The sequence below is a fragment of the Triticum urartu genome, chromosome 2A, assembly GCF_056163025.1.
Source record: "Triticum urartu cultivar PI428250 chromosome 2A, HENAU_Tu73, whole genome shotgun sequence".
In the NCBI taxonomy this organism is placed as follows: domain Eukaryota; kingdom Viridiplantae; phylum Streptophyta; class Magnoliopsida; order Poales; family Poaceae; genus Triticum; species Triticum urartu.
In genome coordinates, this window is record NC_141874.1 from 756,860,965 (window position 1) to 756,885,253 (window position 24,289).

Genomic DNA, 24,289 nt, shown 5'->3' on the forward strand with positions numbered 1-24,289 from the left:
GCAGCAATGAGGATAATCCTCAGATCACGGATCCAATCCGCATCACTTCTACTAACATCTTTCAACTTAGTTTTCTCTAGGAACATATCAAAAATAAAACAGGGGAGCTAAATGCGAGCTATTGATACAACCTAGATATGCTTATACTACCAGGACTAAGTTCATGACAAATTTAAAGTTCAATTAAATCATATTACTTAAGAACTCCCATTTAGATAGACATCCCTCAAGTCATCTAAATGATCACGCGATCCAAATCAACTAAACCATGTCCGATCATCACGTGAGATGGAGTAGTTTTCAATGGTGAACATCACTATGTTGATCATATCTACTATATGATTCACGCTCAACCTTTCGGTCTCCAGTGTTCCGAGGCCATATCTGCATATGCTAGGCTCGTCAAGTTTAACCCAAGTATTTCTAAGTGTGGAAAAACTGGCTTGCACCTGTTGTATATGAACGTAGAGCTTATCACACCCGATCATCACGTGGTGTCTCGGCACGGCGAACTTTGGCAACGGTGCATACTCAGGGAGAACACTTATACCTTGAAATTTAGTGAGAGATCATCTTATAATGCTACTGTCAATCAAGCAGAATAAGGGGCATAAAGGATAAACATCACATGCAATCAATATAAGTGATATGATATGGCCATCATCATCTTGTGCCTTTGATCTCCATCTCCAAAGCACCGTCATGATCACCATCGTCACCGGCATGACACCTTGATCTTCATGGTAGCATCATTGTCGTCTCGCCAAATATTTCTTTCACGACTATCACTATCATTTAGTGATAAAGTAAAGCGATTACAGGGTGATACGTCTCCAACGTATCTATAATTTTTGATTGTTCCATGCTATTATATTATCAACCTTGGATGTTTTATATGCATTTATATGCTATTTTATATGATTTTTTGGACTAACCTATTAACCCAGAGCCCAGTGACAGTTTCTGTTTTTTTTCCTATTTTAGGGTTTCGAAGAAAAGGAAAATCAAACGGAGTCCAATTGACCTGAAACTTCACGGAAGTTATTTTTGGACCAGAAGAAACCCACGAGAGTTGGAGTGCACGTCAGGAAAGAAAAGGGAGCCACAAGGTAGGGGGCGCGCTCACCCCCCTAGGACGCGCCCTCCACCCTCGTGGGCCCCTCGTGGCTCCCCTAACGTACTTCTTCCGCCTATATATCTCCATATACCCTAAAAACATCTGGGAGCACAATAGATCAGGAGTTCCGCCGCCAGAAGCCTCCGTAGCCACCGAAAACCAATCTAGACCCGTTCCAGCACCCTGCAGGAGGGGCCAATCCCTCTCCGGTGGCCATCATGACGAGGAGGGAGTAGTTCTCCCTCGGGGATGAGGGTATGTACCAGTAGCTATGTGTTTGATCTCTCTCTCTCTCGTGTTCTTGAGGTGATACGATCTTGATGTATCACGAGCTTTGCTATTATATTTGGATCCTATGATGTTTTCTCCCCCTCTACTCTCTAGTAATGGATTGAGTTTCCCCTTTGAAGTTATCTTATCGGATTGAGTCTTTAAAGAGTTGAGAACACTTGATGTATGTCTTGCCGTTCGTATCTATGGTGACAATGGGATATCACGTGATTCACTTGATGTATGTTTTGATGATCAACTTGCGGGTTCCGCCCGTGAACCTGTGCATAGGGGTTGGCACACATTTTCGTCGTGATTCTCCAGTAGAAACTTTGGGGCACTCTTTGAGGTTCTATGTGTTGGTTGAATAGATGAATCTGAGATTGTGTGATGCATATCGTATAATCATACCCATGGATACTTGAGGTGACATTGGAGTATCTAGGTGACATTAGGGTTTTGGTTGATTTGTGTCTTAAGGTGTTATTCTAGTACGAACTCTAGGGCCATTTGTGAAACCTATAGGAATAGCCCAACGGATTGATTGGAAAGAATAACTTTGAGGTGGTTTCGTACCCTACCATAATCTCTTCGTTTGTTCTCCGCTCTTAGTGACTTTGGAGTGACTCTTTGTTGCATGTTGAGGGATAGTTATGTGATCCAATTATGTTATCATTGTTGAGGGAACATGCACTAGCGAAAGTATGAACCCTAGGCCTTGTTTCAACACATTGCAATACCGTTTACGCTCACTTTTATCATTAGTTACCTTGCTGTTTTTATATTTTCAGATTACAAAAACTATTATCTACTATCCATATACCACTTGTATCACCATCACTTCGCCGAACTAGTGCACCTATACAATTTACCATTGTATTGGGTGTGTTGGGGACACAAGAGACTCTTTGTTATTTGGTTGCAGGGTTGCTTGAGAGATACCATCTTCATCCTACGCCTCCTACGGATTGATAAACCTTAGGTCATCCACTTGAGGGAAATTTGCTATTGTCCTACAAACCTCTGCACTTGGAGGCCCAACAACGTCTACAAGAAGAAGGTTGTGTAGTAGACATCAAGCTCTTTTCTGGCGCCGTTGCCGGGGAGGTGAGTGCTTGAAGGTATATCTTTAGATATTGCAATCGAGTCTTTTAGTTTCTTGTTTTTATCACTAGTTTAGTCTATAAAATAAAACTACAAAAAAATGGAATTGAGTTTGCCTCATACGCTTCATCTTTTTAATATCTTTTGTGAGTATGATGGAAAGGAAAATTGTGCCAAAGTGTTAGAAGAAGAATGCATTAAAATGTTTGGCACTAAATCTTTGACTGATGAGCATGATTGCAATGTTGTTAGTATGAACTCCCTAAATATCCATGATGGTAATGATATGCAAAGCCACAAGCTTGGGGGAGCTATGTTTGATGAATATGATATTTTTTGTCCCCCAAGTTTTGATGAGCAAATTTATTATGATGAAAGCATGCCTCCAATTTCTGATGATTATATTGACGAAAGTGGATTTGGAGAGGTCATGACTTTATTTAGCGATGAATCCACTATTTTGGAAGAGGTTCCAATTGATTATGAGAACAAAGTTGCTATATATGATGATTATGGTGATGACTTGTATGCTATAAAGAATAATGATATCCATGAAACTTGTCATCATGATTTTAGTTTTCAATTGGATTATGCCTCACATGCTAGGTATTTTGTTGAGTTTGCTCCCACTACTATTCATGAGAAGAAGTTTGCTTATGTGGAGAGTAATAAAAATTCTATGCTTGTAGATCATGAAAAGAATGCTTTATGTGATGGTTATATTGTTGAATTCATTCATGATGCTACTGAAAATTATTATGAGGGAGGAATATATGCTTGTAGGAATTGCAATAATATCAAGTTTCCTCTCCATGTGTTGAAAATCTTGAAGTTATGCTTGTTTTGCCTTCCTATGCTAGTTGATTATTGTTCCCACAAGTTGTTTGCTCTCAAAATCCCTATGCATAGGAAGTGGGTTAGACTTAAATGTGCTAGTCATATTCTTCATTATGCTCTCTTTATGTTTCAATTCCTATCTTTTATGTGAGCATCATTGAAATCATCATGGCTAGCTAGGGGCGTTAAACGATAGCGCTTGTTGGGAGGCAACCCAATTTTATTTTAATTCCTTGCTTTTTGTTACTGTTTAGTAATAAATAATTCATCTAGCCTGTGTTTAGATGTGGTTTTATGCTTTTAATTAGTGTTTGTGCCAAGTAGAACCATTGGGAAGACTTGGGGAAAGTCTTGTTGATCTTGCTGTAAAAAAACAGAAACTTTAGCGCTCACGAGAATTGCTGCCATTTTTATTTGGAGAGTGCTATTTAGTTAATTATTTTTGCAGATGATTAATAGATAAATTACTCACGTCCAGAAATTTATTTTACAATTTTATGAGTTCCATAAGTATACGTTTTATTCATATTACTACAGACTGTTCTGTTTTTGACAGATTCTGTTTTCTATGTGTTGTTTGCTTATTTTGATGAATCTATGAGTAGTATCGTAGGGTATGACCATAGAGAAGTTGGAATACAGTAGATATTACACCAATATGAATTTATAATGAGTTCATTACAGTACCTTATGATGGTGATTTGCTTTCTTATACTAACGGAGCTTACGAGTTTTCTGTTAAGTTTTGTGTTGTGAAGTTTTCATGTTTTGGGTAAGGATTCGATGGACTATGGAATAAGGTCTGGCAGGAGCCTAAGCTTGGGGATGCCCAAGGCACCCCAAGGTAATATTCAAGGATAGTCAAGAGCCTAAGCTTGGGGATGCCCCGGAAGGGATCCCCTCTTTCGTCTTCGTTCATCGGTAACTTTACTTGGAGCTATATTTTTATTCACCACATGATATGTGTTTTGCTTGGAGCGTCAATTTATTTTGTTAGGATTTGCTTGCTGTTATTTATAACAATGTTTTGCATCTTTTATTTCAATAAAAGTGGCATTGATAGTCTTTACTATGCCTATGTTACAAGTCTTCATGTTGCTGTTTGAAAACAGAAAGTTTACCGCTGTTGCAATAATTCCCTAGAAAATCAGAGTGTGATAAAATGTTGATACCTTTTGCATATTAAGATCTGATAAATTTACTACAGTGGGAATTTTCTTTCATAATTTTTGGAGTTAGGGAAGTATGGATCTTGCTGCACTCTTTACAGACAATCCTGTTTAGGCAGATTGCTGTTATGTTTGCATTGTTTGCATATGTTTGCTTCTTTAATGATTCTATTTGAGGATAGGACTATTAAATATGCAGAGGCATTTAGTATGAAATGTTGAATAATAATTTTGATTTTCTACAGTAGAGTATGATAAGGTTTTGGCAATGGTTTATACTAACTTATCTCATGAGTCCTTGTTGAGTTTTGTGTGGATGAAGCTTTTGAGATTTAGGGAGACCGTGATATGAGAGGAATTAAGGAGACACAAAATCTCAAGCTTGGGGATGCCCAATGCATCCCAAGATAATATTTCAAGAAGTCTCAAGCTTCTAAGCTTGGGGATGCCCCGGTTGGCATCCCACCTTTCTTCTTCAACAACTATCGATTAGTTTCGGTTGATCCTAAGTTTTTGCTTCTTCACATGATGTTTGCTATTCTTAGAATGTCATTTTATTTTATTTTGCTTTGCTTTCTGTTTGAATAAAATACCAATATCTGAACTTCTTAAATATTAGAGAGTCTTCACATAGTTGCATAATTATTCAACTACTCATTGATCCTCACTTATATCTTTTGGAGTAGTTTGTCTTTTGCTCTAGTGCTTCACTTATATCCTTTTAGATCACGGTGGTGTATTTATTTTATATAAATAATTGATCTCTCATGCTTCACTTATATTATTTTGAGAGTCTTTAGAACAGCATGGTAGTTTGCTTTGGTTATGAAACTAGTCCTAATATGATGGGCATCCAAGAGGGATATAATAAAAACTTTCATATAAAGTGCATTGAATACTATGAGAAGTTTGATACTTGATACTTGTTTTGAGATATGGAGATGGTGATATTAGAGTCATGCTAGTTGATTAGTTGTGAATTTGAAAAATACTTGTGTTGAAGTTTGTGATTCTCGTAGCATGCACGTATGGTGAACCGTTATGTGATGAAGTCGAAGCATGATTTATTTATTGATTGTCTTCCTTATGAGTGGCGGTCGGGGACGAGCGATGGTCTTTTCCTACCAATCTATCCCCCTAGGAGCATGCGCGCAGTACTTTGTTTCGATAACTAATAAGATTTTTGCAATAAGTATGTGAGTTCTTTATGACTAATGTTGAGTCCATGGATTACACGCACTCTCACCCTTCCACCATTGCTAGCCTCTCTGGTACCGCACACCTTTTGCCGGTACCATAAACCCACCATATATCTTCCTCAAAACAGCCACCATACCTACCTATTATGGCATTTCCATAGCCATTCCGAGATATATTGCCATGCAACTTTCCACCGTTCCGTTTATTATGACATGCTTCATCATTGTCATATTGCTTTGCATGATCATGTAGTTGACATCGTATTTGTGGCAAAGCCACCGTTCATAATTCTTCCATACATGTCACTCATGAGTCATTGCACATCCCGGTACACCACCGGAGGCATTCATATAGAGTCATATTTTGTTCTAAGAATCGAGTTCTAATTCTTGAGTTGTAAGTAAATAAAAGTGTGATGATCATCATTATTAGAGCATTGTCCCAGTGAGGAAAGGATGATGGATACTATGATTCCCCCACAAGTCGGGATGAGACTCCGGACGAAAATAAATAAATAAAAGAGGCCAAAGAAGCCCAAATAAAAAAAGAAAAAGAAAAGAGGCCATAAAAAAGAGAAAAGGCCGAAATAAAAAAAAAATGAGAGAAAAAGAGAGAAGGGACAATGCCACTATCCTTTTACCACACTTGTGCTTCAAAGTAGCACAATTATCTTCATGATAGAGAGTCTCCTATGTTGTCACTTTCATATACTAGTGGGAATTTTACATTATAGAACTTGGCTTGTATATTCCAATGATGTGCTTCCTCAAAATGCCTTAGGTCTTCGTGAGCAAGCAAGTTGGATGCACACTCACTAGTTTCTTTTGTTGAGCTTTCATACACTTATAGCTCTAGTGCATCCGTTTCATGGCAATCCCTACTCACTCACATTGATATCTATTGATGGGCATCTCCATAGCCCGTTGATACGCCTAGTTGATGTGAGACTATCTTCTCCTTTTTGTCTTCTCCACAACCACCATTCTATTCCACCTATAGTGCTATGTCCATGGCTCACGCTCATGTATTGCGTGAAGATTGAAAAAGTTTGAGAACATCAAAAGTATGAAACAATTGCTTGGCTTGTCATCGGGGTTGTGCATGATTTAAATATTTTGTGTGGTGAAGATGGAGCATAGCAAGACTATATGATTTTGTAGGGATAGCTTTCTTTGTCCATGTTATTTTGAGAAGACATGATTGCTTTGTTAGTATGCTTGAAGTATTATTGTTTTTATGTCAATATTAAACTTTTGTCTTGAATCTTATGGATCTGAATATTCTTGCCACAATAAAGAGAATTACTTAGAGAAATATGTTAGGTAGCATTCCACATCAAAAATTCTGTTTTTATCATTTACCTACTCGAGGACGAGCAGGAATTAAGCTTGGGGATGCTGATACGTCTCCAACGTATCAATAATTTTTGATTGTTCCATGCTATTATATTATCAACCTTGGATGTCTTATATGCATTTATATGCTATTTTATATGATTTTTGGGACTAACCTATTAACCCAGAGCCCAGTGCCAGTTTCAGTTTCAGTTTTTTTTGCCTATTTTAGGGTTTTGAAGAAAAGGAAAATCAAACGGAGTCTAATTGACCTGAAACTTCACGGAAATTATTTTTGGACGAGAAGAAACCCAGAAGACTTGGAGTGCACGTCAGGAAAGAAACAAGGGAGCCACGAGGTAGGGGGGCGTGCCCACCCCCCTAGGGCGCGCCCTCCACCCTCGTGGGCCCCTCGTGGCTCCCCTGACGTATTTCTTCCGCCTATATATCTCCATATACCCTAAAAACATCCGGGAGCACAATAGATCGGGAGTTCCGTCGCCATAAGCCTCCGTAGCCACCGAAAACCAATCTAGACCCGTTCCGGCACCCTGTTGGAGGAGGCAATCCCTCTCCGGTGGCCATATTCATTGTCCCGGTGCTCTCCATGTCGAGGAGGGAGTAGTTCTCCCTCGGGGCTGAGGGTATGTACCAGTAGCTATGTGTTTGATCTCTCTCTCTCTCTCGTGTTCTTGAGGTGATACGATCATGATGTATCACGAGCTTTGCTATTATATTTGGACCCTATGATGTTTTCTCCCCCTCTACTCTCTTGTAATGGATTGAGTTTCCCCTTTGAAGTTATCTTATCAGATTGAGTCTTTAAAGATTTGAGAACACTTGATGTATGTCTTGCCGTGCGTATCTGTGGTGACAATGGGATATCATGTGATTCACTTGATGTATGTTTTGGTGATCAACTTGCGGGTTCCGCCCATGAACCTATGCATAGGGGTTGGCACACGTTTTTGTCGTGATTCTCCGGTAGAAACTTTGGGGCACTCTTTGAGGTTCTATGTGTTGGTTGAATAGATGAATCTGAGATTGTGTGATGCATATCGTATAATCATACCCACAGATACTTGAGGTGACATTGGAGTATCTAGGTGACATTAGGGTTTTGGTTGATTTGTGTCTTAAGGTGTTATTCTAGTACGAACTCTAGGGCTGTTTGTGACACCTATAGGAATTTCCCAACAGATTGATTGGAAAGAATAACTTTGAGGTGGTTTCGTACCCTACCATAATCTCTTTGTTTGTTCTCCGCTATTAGTGACTTTGGAGTGACTCTTTGTTGCATGTTGAGGGATAGTTATGTGATCCAATTATGTTATTATTGTTGAGGAACTTGCACTAGCGAAAGTATGAACCCTAGGCCTTGTTTCAACACATTGCAATACCGTTTACGCTCACTTTTATCATTAGTTACCTTGCTGTTTTTATATTTTCAGATTACAAAAACTATTATCTACTATCCATATACCATTTGTATCACCATCTCTTCACCGAACTAGTGCACCCATACAATTTACCATTGTATTGGGTGTGTTGGGGACACAAGAGACTCTTTGTTATTTGGTTGCAGGGTTGCTTGAGAGAGACCATATTCATCCTATGCCTCCTACAGATTGATAAAGCTTAGGTCATCCACTTGAGGGAAATTTGCTACTATCCTACAAACCTCTGCACTTGGAGGCCCAACAACGTCTACAAGAAGAAGGTTGTGTAGTACACATCATAGGGCGATTGCATTGCATACAATAAGGCGACAACCATATGGCTCCTGCCAGTTGCCGATAACTCCGTTACAAAACATGAGCATCTCATACAATAAAATATAGCATCATGCTTTGACCATATCACATCACAACATGCCCTGCAAAAACAAGTTAGAGGTCCTCTACTTTGTTGTTGCAAGTTTTACGTGGCTGCTACGGGCTGAGCAAGAACCGTTCTTACCTATGCATCAAAACCACAACAATATTTCGTCAAGTTAGTGATGTTTTAACCTTTAACGAGGACCGGGCATAGTCACACTCGGTTCAACTAAAGTTGGAGAAACTGACACCCGCCAGCCACCTATGTGCAAAGCACGTCGGTAGAACCAGTCTCGCGTAAGCATACGCGTAATGCCGGTCCTGGCCGCTTCATCCAACAATACCGCTGAACCAAAGTATGACATGCTGGTAAGCTATATGACTTGTATTGCCCACAACTCACTTGTGTTCTACTCGTGCATATAACATCTACGCATAAACTTGGCTCGGGTGCCACTGTAGGGGAACGTAGTAATTTCAAAATTTTCCTACGCACACATAAGATCATGGTGATGCATAGCAACGAGAGGGAAGAGTATCATCCACGTACCCTCGTAGAAGTAAGTGGAAGAGTTATGAGAACGCGGTTGATGTAGTTGAACGTCTTCACGACCCGACCGATCCAAGTACCGAACGCACGACACCTCCGAGTTCAGCACATGTTTAGCTCGATGACGTCCCACAAACTCCGATCCAGCAGAGCTTCACGGGAGAGTTTCGTCAGCACGATGGCGTTATGACGGTGATGATGTTGCTACTGACGCAGGGCTTCGCCTAAGCACCGCTACGATATGATCGAGGTGGATTATGGTGGAGGGGGCACCGCACACGGCTTGGAACAATCAACTTGTGTGTTCTAGGGTGCTCCCCTGCCCCCGTATATCAAGGAGCAAGGGGGGAGGCCGGCCGGCCCCTGTAGGGCACGCCAGGAGGAGGAGTCCTCCTCCTAGTAGGAGTAGGAACATCCTCCTAGCTACATCTGGTGCATTGGGAGCTTAGAAGTGCGCAGATTTAAGCTGGGGTTCTCCACGGCACTGAAAGGCGCACTCTACTCTGAACTTTCACCTCCGTCAGTCGTGCCCGGCTTGCCACCTGCGTCAGTTGTACTCCGGACTTCTGTTTTCTCCATAACATTGCTTTTGCCAGGAGGTGAGAACAGTGTGGAAGCAGGCACATAAGCAGAGTCATCTTTGCTGCTCCTAGCTACATCTGGTGCATTGGGTATGGTTCTAGGATGCTTGCAGGGGCTACGACGCCTAGGTGGAAGACCAGCTCACGCAATAGTCGCCGTAGAAACCTCTGGACCACCAGAAGTTGGAGTTGTTGTGCCATGAGTCTCGCCTGTGGATGGCATCTCATTCTGAATTGTGGCCGCAGCCCCTTCTTTTGTGGGCGCAGAAGTACCAGCAGCCACATGCTTGGAATCCGTATTAGATGAGCGGGAATCTTCCTTGCTTAGGTTGATCTCGGGAGCGTCCACTTCAACACTTGCTGATCGGGTGGCATTGGTCGCAGCAGCATCCCTCTTTGCCAGCAGAGTGGGCAATATCTCAGCAGTCCTGGCAGATACTGACTCATCACTCCCAGATGTACGGATACCTGTTGTTGTAGTCTACACATCTGCAACCGGCGGAGATGGTCGGCCGCTTGCATTAGAGCTAGTGGGAACAGTTGATGGTGCTGCAGCAGTTTTGTCGACTAGAGCCTCATGAACATCTGAGTTGCCACTTGTCGACAGCTTGGAATGAATGTGTTCGAGTGGGTCTCTAGGAATCTGTTTGGTCACGTGTGTAGTAGTCCTCTTCACCCTTCAAGAAAGCACATGGAAGAGTATAAAATATGAAAAAAATAGTTGCGGCGGTAGTCATCTTAAAAGTGAAAAAATGTGTGATGTGCCAGAGCTGCCATTTGAGAACAAGGTATGGATGAGCACACATGACAATGTAGGTGGTCGAAGCCAGTGGAAAGCTGCTAGTTGCCATTCAAGTGGAATAAGAATTGCCATGTGGCATAGTTAGATGTTGCCATGCAGAACAAGCAGGAGTTGCCATGCAGCAAAAAGTAAGATCACGAGAAAACAAGAGTTGCCATGTGGGACTGATGGCAGTAGCCCATGTGGCAAGCTGGACAGCTACATTGAAAAGCAGACGGTAGTTGCCGCATAAATGTATCAACTAAAAAGTTGTGTATGATCTAGAATGCATCAAGCAAAAAAATAGCACTATGACAATGAAAAAACAGGGAGAACCTACTTCTTGATTGTCTTCCTAAAGTCTTTCAACACGACAGGATCCCTGGTGTTGGACGTCGACGTACGAGGAGACGACCTAGTGGAAGTGGTGTCACCAGCAGTGGGAGCACCCTTGTTCAATTAGGCAGAAACACGGGTTGGTGTTGGTGCTTGTTTCTTCTTAACTGCTTGTCCACCAGCTGTCGCCTCACTGCACGTCGAAGAAACGGCAAAATGGTACCAAGTGTGAGACACAAAAATCATGCCGCGCTTGGAAAACAATGAAAAAAGAGTCGGTCTGTTGAAAAGGAGGGACAAACAAAACACTAAAATAGATGTCGAACCTCCTCCTAGTAGCTACGGGATCAGTCCTAGACCTCTTGCCAACAGAGCCCTGCCCAACATCCTCTGGAGCCCTGCCCCTCTTTGAAGGCGACACCCCCGTGTCTCTCGCAATTGTCTGTTCAATGACTTTCTCTGGTGGGGGGACATTTGGTGCAGCCTTGTCCTTCTTACCACCTACACAAACTTCAACATGTTCATCGTCGTCGGTTTCATGTTGCACATTCTCCATGTCATCGTCATAGTCCTTGTCGAGACCAGCATCTCCATCCAGTTCATCTTGCGTGTCGAGGAGTTCCTGGGAGCTGTTGTAGTCGTACCGGCCACTACAACCAGTTGGCCGATGTGTCCGTTCTACAACAAATGGTGTGAACTGCCTCACAACCGCGTCGCTATCAGATCCATTAAGTGTCGTCCACCCCTCAACCAACTTTCAGAGAAAGCTGGTCATGCCGGAAGCAAACTTCCCAACTAGATGCTCAACAGGTGCCCTCGCCTGAGCACAAAACAAAAGGTAGCAGTAACCAAACATATTAGAGTCACGTGCGTAGGAACAAATAAACCAAAACAACCATAGAGATATATCAAAAAATGAAAGAGAAAAACAATTTCAAAAAACAAAACAAACATCCTTGATTACCTCAGCAGGACAAGATGGAGTTGAATGCACATCCATCCACTTGCCAAAGTTTTGAGGTCCACCAAACACACTGTAGTCTATAGCTGTTGGGTTTCGTAGTAATTTCAAAAAATTTCCTACGCACACGCAAGATCATGTGATGCATAGCAACGAGAGGGGAGAGTATTGTCTACGTACCCAACGCAGACCGACTGCGGAAGCGCTAACACGACGTAGAGGAAGTAGTCGTACGTCTTCACGATCCAACCGATCAAGCACCGAAACTACGGCACCTCCGAGTTCGAGCACACGTTCAGCTCGATGATGATCCCCGGACTCCGATCCAGCAAAGTGTCGGGGAAGAGTTCCGTCAGCACGACGGCGTGGTGACGATCTTGATGAACTACAGCAGCAGGGCTTCGCCTAAACTCCGCTACAGTATTATCGAGGAATATGGTGGCAGGGGGCACCGCACACGGCTAAGGAATAGATCACGTGGATCAACTTGTGTGTTTCCTGGGTGCCTCTGCCTTAGTATATAAAGGAGCCAAGGGGGAGGGGGGCGCCGGCCAAGGAGGAGGGCGCAGGAGGAGTCCTACTCCTTCCGGGAGTAGGACTCCCCCCCCCCCAATCCTATTCCAACTAGGATTCCCAAGGGGGGAAAGGGAGAGAGGGGGGCCGGCCACCTTCTCCTAGTCCTAATAGGACTAGGGGAGGGGGGAGGTGCGCAGCCACCTTGGGTTGCCCCTTTCTCCTTTCCACTAAGGCCCATGAAGGCCCATATGGCTCCGGGGGGTTCCGGTAACCTCCCGGTAACCCGGTAAAATCCCGATTTCACCCGGAACACTTCCGATATCCAAACATAGGCTTCCAATATATCAATCTTTATGTCTCGACCATTTCGAGACTCCTCGTCATGTCCGTGATCACATCCGGGACTCCGAACAACCTTCGGTACATCAAAATGCATAAACTCATAATATAACTGTCATCGTAACCTTAAGCGTGCGGACCCTGTGGGTTCGAGAACAATGTAGACATGACCGAGACACGTCTCCGGTCAATAACCAATAGCGGGACCTGGATGCCCATATTGGCTCCTACATATTCTACGAAGATCTTTATCGGTCAGACCGCATAACAACATACGTTGTTCCCTTTGTCATCGGTATGTTACTTGCCCGAGATTCGATCGTCGGTATCCAATACCTAGTTCAATCTCGTTACCGGCAAGTCTCTTTACTCGTTCCGTAATACATCATCTCACAACTAACATATTAGTTGTAATGCTTGCAAGGCTTATGTGATGTGTATTACCGAGAGGGCCCAGAGATACCTCTCCGACAGTCGGAGTGACAAATCCTAATCTCGAAATACGCCAACCCAACATCTACCTTTGGAGACACCTGTAATGCTCCTTTATAATCACGCAGTTACGTTGTGACGTTTGGTAGCACCCAAAGTGTTCCTCCGGTAAACGGGATTTGCATAATCTCATAGTTATAGGAACATGTATAAGTCATGAAGAAAGCAATAGCAACATACTAAACGATCGGGTGCTAAGCTAATGGAATGGGTCATGTCAATCAGATCATTCAACTAATGATGTGACCTCGTTAATCAAATAACAACTCTTTGTTCATGGTTAGGAAACATAACCATCTTTGATTAACGAGCTAGTCAAGTAGAGGCATACTAGTGACACTCTGTTTGTCTATGTATTCACACGTGTATTATGTTTCCAGTTAATACAATTCTAGCATGAATAATAAACATTTATCATGATATAAGGAAATAAATAATAACTTTATTATTGCCTCTAGGGCATATTTCCTTCAGTCTCCCACTTGAACTAGAGTCAATAATCTAGATTACACTGTAATGATTCTAACACCCATGGAGCCTTGGTGTTGATCATGTTTTGCTCGTGGAAGAGGCTTAGTCAACGGGTCTACAACATTCAGATCCGTATGTATCTTACAAATCTCTATGTCTCCCACCTGGACTAGATCCCGGATGGAATTGAAGCGTCTTTTGATGTGTTTGGTCCTTTTGTGAAATCTGGATTCCTTTGCCAAGGCAATTGCACCAGTATTGTCACAAAAGATTTTCATTGGACCCGATGCACTAGGTATGACACCTAGATCGGATATGAACTCCTTCACCCAAACTCCTTCGTTTGCTGCTTCTGAAGCAGCTATGTACTCCGCTTCACATGTAGATCCCGCTACGACGCTTTGTTTGGAACTGCACCAACTGACAGCTCCACCGTTTAATGTAAACACGTATCCAGTTTGCGATTTAGAATCGTCCGGATCAGTGTCAAAGCTTGCATCAACGTAACCTTTTACGGTGAGCTGTTTGTCACCTCCATATACGAGAAACATATCCTTAGTCCTTTTCAGGTATTTCAGGATGTTCTTGACCGCTGTCCAGTGATCCACTCCTAGATTACTTTGGTACCTCCCTGCTAAACTTATAGCAAGGCACACATCAGGTCTGGTACACAGCATTGCATACATGATAGACCCTATGGCTGATGCATAGGGAACATCTTTCATATTCTCTCTATCTTCTGCAGTGGTCGGGCATTGAGTCTTACTCAACTTCACACCTTGTAACACAGGCAAGAACCCTTTCTTTGCTTGATCCATTTTGAACTTCTTCAAAATTTTGTCAAGGTATGTGCTTTGTGAAAGTCCAATTAATCGTCTTGATCTATCTCTATAGATCTTAATGCCTAATATGTAAGTAGCTTCACCGAGGTCTTTCATAGAAAAACTCTTATTCAAGTATCCCTTTATGCTATCCAGAAATTCTATATCATTTCCAATCAGCAATATGTCATCCACATATAATATTAGAAATGCTACAGAGCTCCCACTCACTTTCTTGTAAATACAGGCTTCTCCAAAAGTCTGTATAAAACCAAATGCTTTGATCACACTATCAAAACGTTTATTCCAACTCCGAGAGGCTTGCACCAGTCCATAAATGGATCGCTGGAGCTTGCACACTTTGTTAGCTCCCTTTGGATCGATAAAACCTTCCGGTTGCATCATATACAACTCTTCTTCCAGAAATCCATTCAGGAATGCAGTTTTGACATCCATCTGCCAAATTTCATAATCATAAAATGCGGCAATCGCTAACATGATTCGGACGGACTTAAGCATCGCTACGGGTGAGAAGGTCTCATCGTAGTCAATCCCTTGAACTTGCCGAAAACCTTTTGCGACAAGTCGAGCTTTGTAGACAGTAACATTACCATCAGCGTCAGTCTTCTTCTTAAAGATCCATTTATTCTCAATTGCTTGCCGATCATCGGGCAAGTCAACCAAAGTCCATACTTTGTTCTCATACATGGATCCCATCTCAGATTTCATGGCTTCAAGCCACTTTGTGGAATCTGGGCTCACCATCGCTTCTTCATAGTTCGTAGGTTCATCATGATCTAGTAGCATGACTTCCAGAACAGGATTACCGTACCACTCTGGTGCGGATCTTACTCTGGTTGATCTACGAGGTTCAGTAGTATCTTGATCTGAAGTTTCATGATCATTATCATTGGCTTCCTCACTAACTGGTGTAGGTGTCACTGAAACAGTTTTCTGTGATGAACTACTTTCCAGTAAGGGAGCAGGTACAGTTACCTCGTCAAGTTCTACTTTCCTCCCACTCACTTCTTTCGAGAGAAACTCCTTCTCTAGAAAGGATCCATTCTTAGCAACGAATGTCTTGCCTTTGGATCTGTGATAGAAGGTGTACCCAACAGTTTCCTTTGGGTATCCTATGAAGACACATTTCTCCGATTTGGGTTCGAGCTTATCAGGTTGAAGCTTTTTCACATAAGCATCGCAGCCCCAAACTTTAAGAAATGACAACTTTGGTTTCTTGCCAAACCACAGTTCATAAGGCGTCGTCTCAACGGATTTTGATGGTGCCCTATTTAACGTGAATGCAGCCGTCTCTAGAGCATAACCCCAAAACGATAGCGGTAAATCAGTAAGAGACATCATAGATCGCACCATATCTAGTAAAGTACGATTACGACGTTCGGACACACCATTACGCTGTGGTGTTCTAGGTGGCGCGAGTTGCAAAACTATTCCACAGTTTTTCAAATGTACACCAAACTCGTAACTCAAATATTCTCCTCCATGATCAGATCGTAGAAACTTTATTTTCTTGTTATGATGATTTTCAACTTCACTCTGAAATTCTTTGAACTTTTCAAATGTTTCAGACTTATGTTTCATTAAGTAGATATATCCATATCTGCTTAAATCATCTGTGAAGGTGAGAAAATAACGATATCCGCCACGAGCCTCAATATTCATCGGACCACATACATCGGTATGTATGATTTCTAACAAATTTGTTGCTCTCTCCATAGTACCGGAGAACGGTGTTTTAGTCATCTTGCCCATGAGGCACGGCTCGCAAGTACCAAGTGATTCATAATCAAGTGGTTCCAAAAGTCCATCAGTATGGAGTTTCTTCATGCGCTTTACATCGATATGACCTAAACGACAGTGCCACAAATAAGTTGCACTTTCATTATCAACTCTGCATCTTTTGGCTTCAACATTATGAATATGTGTATTACTACTATCGAGATTCAATAAAAATAGACCACTCTTCAAGGGTGCATGACCATAAAAGATATTACTCATATAAATAGAACAACCATTATTCTCTGATTTAAATGAATAACCGTCTCGCATTAAACAAGATCCAGATATAATGTTCATGCTCAACGCGGCACCAAATAACAATTATTTAGGTCTAATATTAATCCCGAAGGTAGATGTAGAGGTAGCGTGCCGACCGCGATCACATCGACTTTGGAACCGTTTCCCACGCGCATCGTCACCTCGTCCTTTGCCAGTGCCCGCTTATTCCGTAGCCCTGTTTTGAGTTGCAAATATTAGCAACAGAACCAGTATCAAATACCCAGGTGCTACTGCGAGCTCTAGTAAGGTACACATCAATAACATGTATATCACATATACCTTTGTTCACCTTGCCATCCTTCTTATCCGCCAAATACTTGGGGCAGTTCCGCTTCCAGTGACCAGTCTGCTTGCAGTAGAAGCACTCAGTTTCAGGCTTAGGTCCAGACTTGGGTTTCTTCTCCTGAGCAGCAACTTGTTTGCCGTTCTTCTTGAAGTTCCCCTTCTTCTTCCCTTTGCCCTTTTTCTTGAAACTAGTGGTCTTGTTAACCATCAACACTTGATGCTCCTTCTTGATTTCTACCTCCGCAGCTTTCAGCATTGCGAAGAGCTCGGGAATAGTTTTGTTCATCCCTTGCATATTATAGTTCATCACGAAGCTCTTGTAGCTTGGTGGCAGTGTTTGGAGAATTCTGTCAATGACGCAATCATCCGGAAGATTAACTCCCAATTGAATCAAGTGATTATTATACCCAGACATTTTGAGTATATGCTCACTGACAGAACTGTTCTCCTCCATCTTGCAGCTATAGAACTTATTGGAGACTTCATATCTCTCAATCCGGGCATTTGCTTGAAATATCAACTTCAACTCCTGGAACATCTCATATGCTCCATGACGTTCAAAACGTCGTTGAAGTCCCGATTCTAAGACGTAAAGCATGGCACACTGAACTATCAAGTAGTCATCAGCTTTGCTCTGCCAGACATTCATAACATCTGGTGTTGCTCCAGCAGCAGGCCTGGCACCCAGCGGTGCTTCCAGGACGTAATTCTTCTGTGCAGCAATGAGGATAATCCTCAAGTTACGGACCCAGTCCGTGTAATTGCTACCATCATCTTTCAACTTTGCTTTCTCAAGGAACGCATTAAAATTCAACGGAACAACAGCACGAGCCATCTATCTACAATCAACATAAACAAGCAAGATACTATCAGGGACTAAGTTCATGATAAATTTAAGTTCAATTAATCATATTACTAAAGAACCCCCACTTAGATAGACATCCCTCTAATCTTCTAAGTGATTACGTGATCCAAATCAACTAAACCATAACCGATCATCACGTGAGATGGAGTAGTTTTCAATGGTGAACATCGTTTATGTTGATCATATCTACTATATGATTCACGCTCGACCTTTCGGTCTCCGTGTTCCGAGGCCATATCGGCATATGCTAGGCTCGTCAAGTTTAACCTAAGTATTCTGCTTGTGCAAAAACTGGCTTGCACCCATTGTAGATGGACGTAGAGCTTATCACACCCGATCATCATGTGGTGTCTGGGCACAACGAACTTTGGCAACGGTGCATACTCAGGGAGAACACTTCTTGATAATTTAGTGAGAGATCATCTTATAATGCTACCGTCAATCAAAGCAAGATAAGATGCATAAAAAGATAAACATCACATGCAATCAATATAAGTGATATGATATGGCCATCATCTTGTGCTTGTGATCTCCATCTCCGAAGCACCGTCATGATCATCATCGTCACCGGCGCGACACCTTGATCTCCATCGTAGCATCGTTGTCGTCTCGCCAATCTTATGCTTCCACGACTATCACTACCATTTAGTAATAAAGTAAAGCATTACATCGCGATTGCATTGCATACAATAAAGCGACAACCATATGGCTCCTACCAGTTGCCGATAACTCGGTTACAAAACATGATCATCTCATACAATAAAATTCAGCATCATGCCTTGACCATATCACATCACAACATGCCCTGCAAAAACAAGTTAGACGTCCTCTACTTTGTTGTTGCAAGTTTTATGTGGCTGCTACGGGCTTAAGTAAGAACCAATCTCACCTACGCATCAAAACCACAACGATAGTTTGTCAAGTAGACTCCGTTTTAACCTTCGCAAGGACCGGGCGTAGCCACACTCGGTTCAACTAAAGTTGGAGAGACAGTCGCCCGCAAGCCATCTATGTGCAAAGCACGTCGAGGGAACCGGTCTCGCGTAAGCGTACGCGTAAGGTTGGTCCGGGTCGTCTCGTCCAACAATGCCGCCGAACCAAAGTATGACATGCTGGTAGGTAGTATGACTTGTATCGTCCACAACTCACTTGTGTTCTACTCGTGCATATAACATCAACATAAATAACCTAGGCTCGGATGCCACTGTTGGGTTTCGTAGTAATTTCAAAAAATTTCCTACGCACACGCAAGATCATGTGATGCATAGCAACGAGAGGGGAGAGTATTGTCTACGTACCCAATGCAGACCGACTGCGGAAGCGCTAACACGACGTAGAGGAAGTAGTCGTACCTCTTCACGATCCAACCGATCAAGCACCGAAACTACGGCACCTCCGAGTTCGAGCACACGTTCAGCTCGATGACGATCCCCGGACTCCGATCCAGCAAAGTGTCGGGGAAGAGTTCCGTCAGCACGACGGCGTGGTGAGGATCTTGATGAACTACAGCAGCAGGGCTTCGCCTAAACTCCGCTACAGTATTATCGAGGAATATGGTGGCAGGGGGCACCGCACACGGCTAAGGAATAGATCACGTGGATCAACTTGTGTGTTTCCGGGGTGCCTCTGCCTCAGTATATAAAGGAGCCAAGGGGGAGGGTGGCGCCGGCCAAGGAGGAGGGCGCAGGAGGAGTCCTACTCCTTCCGGGAGTAGGACTCCCCCCCCCAATCCTATTCCAACTAGGATTCCCAAGGGGGGAAAGGGAGAGAGGGGGGCCGGCCACCTTCTCCTAGTCCTAATAGGACTAGGGGAGGGGGGAGGTGCGCAGCCACCTTGGGTTGCCCCTTTCTCCTTTCCACTAAGGCCCATGAAGGCCCATATGGCTCCGGGGGGGTTCCGGTAACCTCCCGGTAACCCGGTAAAATCCCGATTTCACCCGGAACACTTCCGATATCCAAACATAGGCTTCCAATATATCAATCTTTACGTCTCGACCATTTCGAGACTCCTCGTCATGTCCGTGATCACATCCGGGACTCCGAACAACCTTCGGTACATCAAAATGCATAAACTCATAATATAACTGTCATCGTAACCTTAAGCGTGCGGACCCTATGGGTTCGAGAACAATGTAGACATGACCGAGACACGTCTCCGGTCAATAACCAATAGCGGGACCTGGATGCCCATATTGGCTCCTACATATTCTACAAAGATCTTTATCGGTCAGACCGCATAACAACATACGTTGTTCCCTTTGTCATCGGTATGTTACTTGCCCGAGATTCGATCGTCGGTATCCAATACCTAGTTCAATCTCGTTACCGGCAAGTCTCTGTACTCATTCCGTAATACATCATCTCACAACTAACATATTAGTTGTAATGCTTGCAAGGCTTATGTGATGTGTATTACCGAGAGGGCCCAGAGATACCTCTCCGACAGTCGGAGTGACAAATCCTAATCTCGAAATACGCCAACCCAACATCTACCTTTGGAGACACCTGTAATGCTCCTTTATAATCACGCAGTTACGTTGTGACGTTTGGTAGCACCCAAAGTGTTCCTCCGGTAAACAGGAGTTGCATAATCTCATAGTTATAGGAACATGTATAAGTCATGAAGAAAGCAATAGCAACATACTAAACGATCGGGTGCTAAGCTAATGGAATGGGTCATGTCAATCAGATCATTCAACTAATGATGTGACCTCGTTAATCAAATAACAACTCTTTGTTCATGGTTAGGAAACATAACCATCTTTGATTAATGAGCTAGTCAAGTAGAGGCATACTAGTGACACTCTGTTTGTCTATGTATTCACACGTGTATTATGTTTCCAGTTAATACAATTCTAGCATGAATAATAAACATTTATCATGATATAAGGAAATAAATAATAACTTTATTATTGCCTCTAGGGCATATTTCCTTCAATAGCATGCTTGGCCATCAGCTGGAAAAGAACAAAAACAACTAAGATGGAAGAGAGAAATAAGGAGCAGTGACTAATAATTCAAGTATTGCAAAAAAGAGGGAAAAAGAAGAAGTTTCGACACAGATGGCAGAGTTGCCGTGTGGGTGCCATGTGCAGACAGCCATGGCTGCCAAGGTATTTATCTCTTCTTAGCCACAGATAGTTGCCGTATGGAGATTTTTTCATATGTTATGCAACATCGAAATTGAAGAATGTCGTGCAAGAAAGGAGGCAAAACTAACCTGCAGTTTCCCATATTTCGTATCAGTTATCCTGTCTGCAGCAAGCACATCCTTGAGAGCATCGTACGTGCACGCAAAGACAACAAACTTATGTGGAGGCGGCGGGCCTCCTATCCCAGTAAAGTCGACGGTGGACAGGTCAAGACGATCGACTTACATGAGCTGGCATACACAATAAAAAAGAAAGTATGTCAGTTGCCATCATGCTATGTTGAAAAAAGAAGCTAATGTAGTTTCCTTGAGTCATCAAGTTGAAGGGAATGGAGAAAAAAGATTTTCCATCTATTTATGTTAGTTGCCATCATGCTGTGTTGGCAGTTGCCATCTTGTTATGCTGGTAGCTGCCACCATCTCTGTTGGAAATATGCCCTAGAGGCAATAATAAAAGCATTATGATTATATTTCCTTGTTCATGATAATTGTCTTTATTCATGCTATAATTGTGTTATCCGGAAATCGTAATACATGTGTGAATACTTAGACACCAACATGTCCCTAGTGAGCCTCTAGTTGACTAGCTCGTTGATCAACAGATAGTCATGGTTTCCTGACTATGGACATTGGATGTCATTGATAACGAGATCACATCATTAGGAGAATGATGTGATGGACAAGACCCAATCCTAAACATAGCACAAGATCGTATAGTTCGTTTGCTAGAGTTTTCCAATGTCAAGTATCTTTTCCTTAGACCATGAGATCGTGTAACTCCCGGATACCGTAGGAGTGCTTTGGGTGTACCAAACGTCACAACGTAACTGGGTGACTATAAAGGTATACTACGGGTATCTCCGAAAGTGTCTATTGGGTTGACACGGATCAAGACTGGGATTTGTCACTCCGTATGACGGAGAGCTATCTCTGGGCCCACTCGGTAATGCATCATCATTATGAGCTCAAAATGACCAAGTGTCTGGTCATGGGATCATGCATTACGGTATGAGTAAAGTGACTTGCCAGTAACGAGATTGAACGAGGTATTGGGATACCGACGATCGAATGTCGGGCAAGTAACATACCGACTGGCAAAGGGAATTAAATACGGGGTTGCTTGAATCCTCGACATCGTGGTTCATCCGATGAGATCATCGTGGAGCATGTGGGAGCCAACATGGGTATCCAGATCCCGCTGTTGGTTATTGGCCGGAGAACCGTCTCGGTCATGTCTACGTGTCTCCCGAACCCGTAGGGTCTACACACTTAAGGTTCGGTGACGCTAGGGTTGTAGGGATATGTATATGCAGTAACCCGAATGTTGTTCGGAGTCCCGGATGAGATCCCGGATGTCACGAGGAGTTTCGGAATGGTCCGGAGGTAAAGAATTATATATAGGAAGTGCTATTTTGGCCATCGGGACAAGTTTCGGGGTCACTGGTATTGTACCGGGACCACCGGAAGGGTCCCGGGGGTCCACCGGGTGGGGCCACCTATCCCGGAGGGCCCCATGGGTTGAAGTGGGAAGGGATCCAGCCCAAAGTGGGCTGAGCGCCACTTCCCCCTAGGGCCCATGCGCCTGGGGTTGGGGGAAACCCTAAAGGGGGCGCCCCCTTGCTTGGGGGGCAAGCCCCCCACCCCTTGGCCGCCGCCCCCCCTAGGAGATTGCATCTCCTAGGGCCGGCGCCCCCCTAGGCCCCTTATATATAGTGGGGGGGAGGGAGGGTCTCTTACCTTTTGCCTTTGGTGCCTCCCTCTCCCTCTCCAACACCTCCTCCTCCTCCATAGAGCTTGGCGAAGCCCTGCCGGAGTACTGCAGCTCCATCACCACCATGCCGTCGTGCTGCTGCTGGAGCCATCTTCCTCAACCTCTCCTTCCCCCTTGCTGGATCAAGAAGAAGGAGACGTTACGCTGACCGTACGTGTGTTGAACGTGGAGGTGCCGTCCGTTCGGCGCTAGGATCTCCGGTGATTTGGATCACGTCGAGTACGACTTCCTCATCCCCGTTCTTTGAACGCTTCCGCGCGTGATCTACAAAGGTATGTAGATGCAATCCAATCACTCGTTGCTAGATGAACTCATAGATGGATCTTGGTGAAACCGTAGGAAAATTTTTGTTTTTCTGCAACGTTCTCCAACAGTGGCATCATGAGCTAGGTCTATGCGTAGTTCTTCTTGCGCGAGTAGAACACAATTTGTTGTGGGCATAGATGTTGTCAACTTTCTTGCTGCTACTAGTCTTATCTTGCTTCAACGGTATTGTGGGATGAAGCGGCCCGGACCAACCTTACACGTACGCTTACATGATACCGGTTCCACCGACTAACATGCACTAGTTGCATAAGGTGGCTGGCGGGTGTCTGTCTCTCCCACTTTAGTTGGAGCGGACTCGATGAAAAGGGTCCTTATGAAGGGTAAATAGAAGTTGACAAATCACGTTGTGGCTTTCACGTAGGTAAGAAAACATTCTTGCTAGAACCCTAAAGCAGCCACGTAAAACTTGCAACAACAATTAGAGGACGTCTAACATGTTTTTGCAGCAAGTGTTTTGTGATGTGATATGGCCAAAGTTGTGATGAATGATGAATGTTATATATGTGATGTATGAGATGTTCATGCTATTGTAATAGGAATCACGACTTGCATGTCGATGAGTATGACAACCGGCAGGAGCCATAGGAGTTGTCTTTATTTTTGTATGACCTGCGTGTCATTGAGAAACGCCATGTAAATTACTTTACTTTATTGCTAAACGCGTTAGCCATAGTAGTAGAAGTAATAGTTGGTGAGCAACTTCATGGAGACACGATCATGGAGATCATGATGATGGAGATCATGGTGTCATGCCGGTGACAGGATGATCATGGAGCCCCAAGATGGAGATCAAAGGAGCTATATGATGTTGGCCATATCATGTCACTATTATTATTTGATTGCATGTGATGTTTATCATGTTTTATACATCTTGTTTACTTAGAACAACAGTAGTAAATAAGATGATCCCTCATAATAATTTCAAGAAAGTGTTTCCCCTAACTGTGCACCGTTGCGACAGTTCGTTGTTTCGAAGCACCATGTGATGATCGGGTGTTAGATTCAAACGTTCACATACAATGGATGTAAGAGAGATTTACACATGCAAACACTTAGGTTGACTTGACGAGCCTAGCATCTACAGACATGGCCTCGGAACACAGAAGACCGAAAGG